Raw genomic sequence first — 6488 nt, 5'->3', positions numbered from 1 at the left:
CATCTTTCCCAAACCCCGTGCAGCGGGCATCCTTTTGTCTCCATTTGTCATCCCTTTGTCTCAGTCAGGGCCCCGGGAAGGAAAGTCCTGTGATTTGGGGAGTTGAGAAGTTTGCCTTCATTCGGTCCTGCGAAGCCTCAGAGGACAGGCTGAGCTTGGTGCTGTCACCCTCTCTCCCTCCAGGTCACCTCCAGGTCACAGCGTGGCTGGGGCTTTTGGGCCTCCAGTTTTCTTCCTGCCGCGCAGGTTCAGGAAGAGCAGGCTCTGAGTCACTGGGGCCCTGGCTGGTGATGGGGGCCTGGACACGTGTCTAGTGCATTGCTGCCCTCCAGGGATGAAGCTAGTCTCAGGACGGTGCCCGGGCGGCTCTGTGGTTGGTCCACGCCTGCTCTGTCCGGCCACAGCTCTGGGCCTCTTTTACTGGCCTTCTTTGAGCTCTCCCTGGACTTTGGAGCGTCATGAGATTTTTCCATGCTTCTGGCTCTGTCGCTCACCAGCTGAACAGTGACTTGGTGTCAGGGTGGTAAAGCAAATAGGTGCCTTCCTGGGAATGGGCAAAGGCGGGGAGTCAGGGAAAGGGAGGCTAGAGGATAGACAGGACCTCCCAGTAGTGGCAAGAACAGTCTCAGCTCCTGCCTTCCTGGGACCCTTCTGCTGAGGTGCCCCGGGCTGAGGAGGAGGCTTCATGGGGGCCATTTCACAGGCCAAGAGGCTGAGTCACCTGCCTAAGGTTGGGCCTCTGGTGAGTGACAGGTTGCAGTTGGACCGGTCAGCGTGACCCGGGGCACGCAGTCTCACCACCTCACCACAGTGCTCTCTTCCCACACAGCACCCTGCCCAGAGGATGGTGGCTGGGCCAGGCGCTGCCCCCGCTGCCTCACGGGCCCCTTGGGGGTCGAAGATGGGCAGGGGTTTAGGCAGTCTCTTCTCCATCCTGTCCTCTCCCTAGATTTTCTCATGGTCGGATGGGGAAGGGGTAGCTCCTGGAGAGCATCTTATCTCTTGTTTGATGGATAGCCCAGAGAGGGAGAGTGGCTTGTCTGGGGCCACAGAGCAAACTGAGGCTAGGGTCGCCCCTCGGGAGTCCTGACTCCCAGGCACTCATGCACTTGTGGGGTGGGGACTGCACTCTGTTCCCTGCTTTCCGGGAAGATACCTTGTCGTGTAGTTGCGGGAGGAGACAGGCCAGCCTTGACCAGCCCAGCTCTATCCACTCAGCTGCTAAATATTCTGGGAATCCATAAAACTGACAGCCCACTGGTGGGGATGGTCGTGGCTCCCAAATGATCCCCCAACACGGCAGGGGCACCCAGGGTAGCCTCCAGTGCAGAAATCGTGCTCTGCCAATTCCTGTGTCTCCAGCTATGCCCCATCTGAAGAGTGAGGTGGTTAGATCAAGTCCCTGGTTTTCTTCCAGCCACCCCCTGCTGGAATGCCAGGAGCTCTCTTCTGTGCTGGGGGAAGCTGCCGCTGGCCTCAGCTTCCCCATCTGTGAGATCGGGCTCTGTGCCCGTTTTGTTGCACTCATCAAGAGACCCATGGGGGGGAAAGGGCTTGCAAGGAGGGCAGCTGAGGAAAGGCAGGAATTGTGAGAGCCCTTTGTCCCTTCCTGTAACAGCAGCAGGTGACCTGCCCACCAGCGGGGGCCTCCCATTCCGTTCCATTCCCTTTAAGTAAGCTCTCTCCCTGTGCAAGGGAGCAACCGACCTCAAAGGCCCGGCCCACAAAGGGGCCCCCGACATGGCTGGGAACAATGTGGCCTGTTTACCTGACAGATTGTCCGCTTTCTTTTCATCTCATAGGAAAAGAACTCCTGCGGGGAGCCGCTAATCCCAGAGTAAACAGATGACCTCGTGGTGCCTTTCTCCCGGAGGTGGGGTTCCTAGCACAGCACCCCAACTGTGCAAACAGACCCTGGAGGGCTCGGTGCGCCTGTGGGGGCGTGGCCGGGGACCTGGGCCTGGGGCCAGGAGGGGCCTTTCCCTCTTGCCAGCCCTCTTTCTTCCTTTGTGATTTCAATTGAATGGGGAGAAGCTCAAAGGCAGGGGCATGAAAGGTCAAAGCCAATTTGCAGGGCCAAGTGTGGGGGAGGAGAGAAGGGCTCAGACCAAGGGTTTTTTTTTTTTGGAGACCTGACCTTCACCTGGAAGCAACTCCTCCCCCTCCTGGGTCTTCTGTGGACACTGCCCTAGCAGAGCTGGCTTTGCATCCTGGCCGCCCCCCTTACTAGCTGTGTGACAGAGGCCAGCAAGTGCACCTTTCTGAGCCTCAGTTTCCTCACCTGGAAAGCAGGGATACAAGGACCCATCGGGCAGGACTGTTGTAAAATATTGTGGTGGGCTTTCCATAAGTGCTGGCTATTTATTATTAGGCAGGGAATGAGGCTGAGTCTTGAAGCTGGAGCCAAATGTCAGTGGCAGCCAAAGGAAGTGAGGACAGGTAGAGCTGGGACAAAGGCACTCAGATGTCAATGAATAGTCCCTGTCTGGGAGACTGAATAAAATAGCCTCTGAAGGAACATATTATTGTGGTGTGGTTATCTCTGGAAGGAAAACAGAATTCCCCCATTCCCAGCAGCATGACCTTGGGCAAACTATTTAACCTCTCGATCCTTCAGTTTCCTCATTTAGAAATGGGGATGAGAAGTCCTGTGTCAAAGGACTCTCATGAAGATGAACATAACGTGATGTATAGCAGACATTCAAACATTAGCTCTTACGGCTTTAGAAAGGGCAGGTTCTTTGTTCCCTGAAAGAGGCTGGGGGAGTCTGGTGGAGTCAAAGACACCGGAGCCCCGTCATAGCCTCCTTGGTCTGCTACTGATCAAGTGGGGTACGATGGGGCTGCAGGGAGCCAGTGGCGGGGGTGGCCTCATATAGGGTGTAGCCCTGAGCACCCAGCTGGCCCAAAGGCCTGAGCCTGTGACCCACCCTCTCCTGGCTGTATATTCTGGCCTGTTCCTTGGCTCTCCTGGGCATGCTTCTCTCATCCTAGCCCTCAGGATGTCCTTGATCTCCAGCCCCTATCTGGGGTAGAGAAGGTGAGAAATGCTTAGGCTAGTTTCGCTGCCTCTGGCTTCTTCAGCATCAGGCCCCTGACTCAAACATGTGGTGCATTCCTGGGCCCCTTGGCTTTCCCTCAGGGCGCAGCAAAGGGCCGTTTAAAGAGAAAGAAGAGAAGGTAAGTAGGGAGCATAATATTTGATGAGCACCTTAAAGCAAGTTCATGGGTATCCGATAGAAACGTTTGGGTTCACATAACAGGAAACTCAACTCATTGTGGCTTAAACAAAATTAGGTTTCTTTCTCTTTTTTTCTTTTTTTTTTTTTTTGAGAGGGAGTTTTGCTCTTGTTGCTCAGGTTGTAGTGCAATAGTGCGATCTTGGCTCACTGCAACCTCCGCCTCCCAGGTTCAAGTGATTTTCCTGCCTCAGCCTCCCAAGTAGCTGGAATAACAGGCATGCACCAGCATGCCTGGCTAATTTTGTATTTTTAGTAGAGATGGGATTTCTCTATGGTGGTCAGGTTGGTCTCCAACTCCCGACCTCAGGTGTTCCACTCACCCTGGCTTCTCAAGATTGCTGGGATTATGGAAGTGACCCACCGCGCCCCGCCTGGTTTATTTTTCTAACATCATAATTCTGAAAATGAGTGGTTGCTGGTCTTGGTCACCTGATGGTGATTCCAAGTACTAGGCTTTTCCCAGCTTTCTGTTCAGCGTCCTTAGCAAGGGGGTTTCTCTTTGCCTTGTGGTGGCAAGATGGCAGCCTCGGCTCCAAGGGAAAGTAGAGGGTCTCCCAGGAGCCCTCTGTTGATGTCTCATTGGCCAAAAGTGGGTCACATGGCCAACCCTGGCAGCAAAGGATGCTGGGAATGCAAATACTTGGATGCTCTTCTCCGGTGTCAATGGCAGGGACAGGCAAGCATGGGTGGGAGGCATGGGGACGAGGGACGGGAGTGGAGTCATCCAAGCAGCCACCTGCCAGAGAAGAGTACTGTAGTACTCACAGCCCAGTCTTACATATGGAAAGCGCCAAGGGCAGAGAAATGCTTACTCAATAGGCAGTTTGATTGATCTACTGAGACATTCTGGGCCAACACCAGAGATGCAGAGATAAAAGCAATTTTTTTGCCTTCCAGAGAGAGAAGGAGGGTAATAATAGTACTAATAACAATATAATAGCTAAAGTTCACTGAGTGTGTGCCACTTGCTGGGGGCTTATTGAGCACTTTCCAGACTTTATCTTGCCTCATGCCCACCCAACCCCAAGCATCAGGCACCATTTTAACTGTTGTGGAGAAACCGAGGCTCCTTGAGGCTCAGTGAGGGCTGCAGCACACAGGCCTGCCCCTCACGCTGCTTGAGGTGGTGTCTTTAAGAATCCAGGTATAAATCAGGCCATCGGGCAGCCTCCTTGCTAGGGACTGCATGGAGGTTTTCTGAAGGTGGGGAAACACAGAAGCTGCAATTAGAATTTCCCAGTCAAGGAGGGAAAGGTGCCTTGCATGAGAAAAGACACCTGGAAGGACACGTTATCAGTGACCTACTAAAATCTGAGGCATCCCTAGCGTCTCTCTACTCACAACTCACGCCGTAACAGGAATTTGTGTATTTAAAGGGAGTGTTGGAAACAAAATACTTGTAAGATCAGTGAGTGACATGAAAGCAAATGTTTTGAAAATAAAGTTCTTTAGATTACAAAATGCTCAAAGATGGAAAAAACAAAATATCCTAACATTTGATGCTGGTGATAGTGTGGTGAAATAGACAGCATTTGCTGATGGGAGGATAAATTGGTATAAATCTTCAGAAAAGCAACTTGAAGAGCATTCTTTAAAATGTGCTGATCTCTTGGTTTTACTCCTGGCAATATACCCTAAAGAAATGATAAATAAAATTAGACAGTTTTTCCTGTGCACGGCAGATGATTTATTGAAATATGAATTTGTGGAGTTTTCCCTTTGTATTTTTCCAATCATTGTCCCATATACGTAGCCAGACTCTTTCTGTTCCCTAGTCTCAGGAGCATTTGCCGAAATCTGTCTGAATCACTTGCAGGAAGCATCTTTTCCTGTCCTTTGTGAAAGAAGGTCAAAAAAGAAAACATCAGATGCTGGGCGCGGTGGCTCACGCCTGTAATCCCAGCACTTTGGGAGGCTGAGGCAGGAGGATCATGAGGTCAGAAGTTTGAGACCAGCCTGACCAACATGGTGAAACCCCGTCTCTACTAAAAATGCAAAAAATTAGCCGGGTGTGGTGGCATGCACCTGTAATCCCAGCTACTCGGGATGCTGAGGCAAGAGAATCGCTTGAATATGGGAGGCGGAGGTTGCAGTGAGCCGAGACGGTGCCATTGCACTCTAGCCTGGGCAACAAGAGCTAAACTCTGTCTCAAAAAAAAAGAAAAAAAGAAAACACCCAAAAAAGATGGATGGGAAGGAAAAGGGAAGAAGGAAGGTTTCTACCATCTGAGAAGAAACCCCAAGTCCCAGAGGCCTGACCGAAGCCCTTTCCACAGCAGTGGGTGGTGTGTGGCATGGTTCTCCAAAAGTTGATGTGTGTCCTGGGAAGCTGGAGTCAAAACACAGTCACACTCCAGCATTCAGAGCCGTCAACCTGGCCCCAGACCCTGGGCATCAAGGAGCATGCTAGCTGGGAGAACAGGGACCTCTGCGGAACCCTGCCTGGTGCCTACCAAACTGTACAGGTTTTTTGCATGGCCTCAGAACCAGGGAGCCCTGAAAATAACTAAGGTTTTTTTTTTTTTTTTTTCTGGCCAGGCTTCAAGTGGGATTTAAATAAAACTTTGAATGTGACATTTTCACATATCCACATTCATGAGACAAAAACATCTCCAAAGACAATTGAGTGTAGAGTTATTATCTTATTTGATTTTTCAGCTAGTAGTTCGATATTTTCCATAGGAAGATACCGAAGTCTCCTGCCCCGAACTCCAGGCACATACCTCATTGCACCAACCTGGCCAGAAGAGTTATTCTCTATATTTAGTACCTCACCGTTCTTCGAGGTTCTTGGGTCCCATAGACTTCTCAGGGCATTATCTTGCTTACCTCTGTGTCCCCAGGGCTTTGCACAATGCCTGGCAAACACTATGGGAATGAATGAGAAAATGAACAAGTACGTGAATGAATGAATGAATGAACGAATGGGTGTCTGGTGTCTGAGATAAAGAGCCTGGTGAGATCTGTTCCTGTTGTCTCCACACAGACGTTCCTGGCAGCCCTGAGGGCTGTGCACACGGGCCAGGCCGGTGCAGTTAACTGCAAACACGCTCAGGAAGTGTAAACAGCCCTCCTCTGGGCCAGGACGACTGGCAGACTCACGGGCAGCTTGCACAATCCTGTGTGCTGCTATGACACTCATTTTTGGGGCATGGAGTCATCTCTGCCATGGGCCTCCCCCTCCTTGCCCTGGATCGTCTTGGTAACACAGATGGTACTGCGTGCGTGTCTGTTGTCAGTGGGAAG

At 51.5% G+C, this 6488-nt stretch overlaps 1 long non-coding RNA gene across 1 annotated transcript; it reads left to right on the top strand.

Annotated features, from left to right (window-relative positions):
• Positions 1–349: 349 nt before the first annotated feature.
• On the top strand, positions 350–2508 carry LOC116531807. Its single transcript, XR_004260596.1, has 3 exons — positions 350–768; positions 1803–1873; positions 2131–2508. It is a non-coding gene; the product is annotated as an uncharacterized LOC116531807 (long non-coding RNA).
• Positions 2509–6488: the final 3980 nt, after the last annotated feature.

Source organism: Sapajus apella, unplaced genomic scaffold, assembly GCF_009761245.1.
Source record: "Sapajus apella isolate SASKATOON/1434 unplaced genomic scaffold, GSC_monkey_1.0 scaffold72, whole genome shotgun sequence".
Lineage (NCBI taxonomy): Eukaryota > Metazoa > Chordata > Mammalia > Primates > Cebidae > Sapajus > Sapajus apella.
The sequence above is the reverse complement of the archived record's forward strand: the minus strand, read 5'-3'. Positions and strand labels throughout refer to the sequence as shown.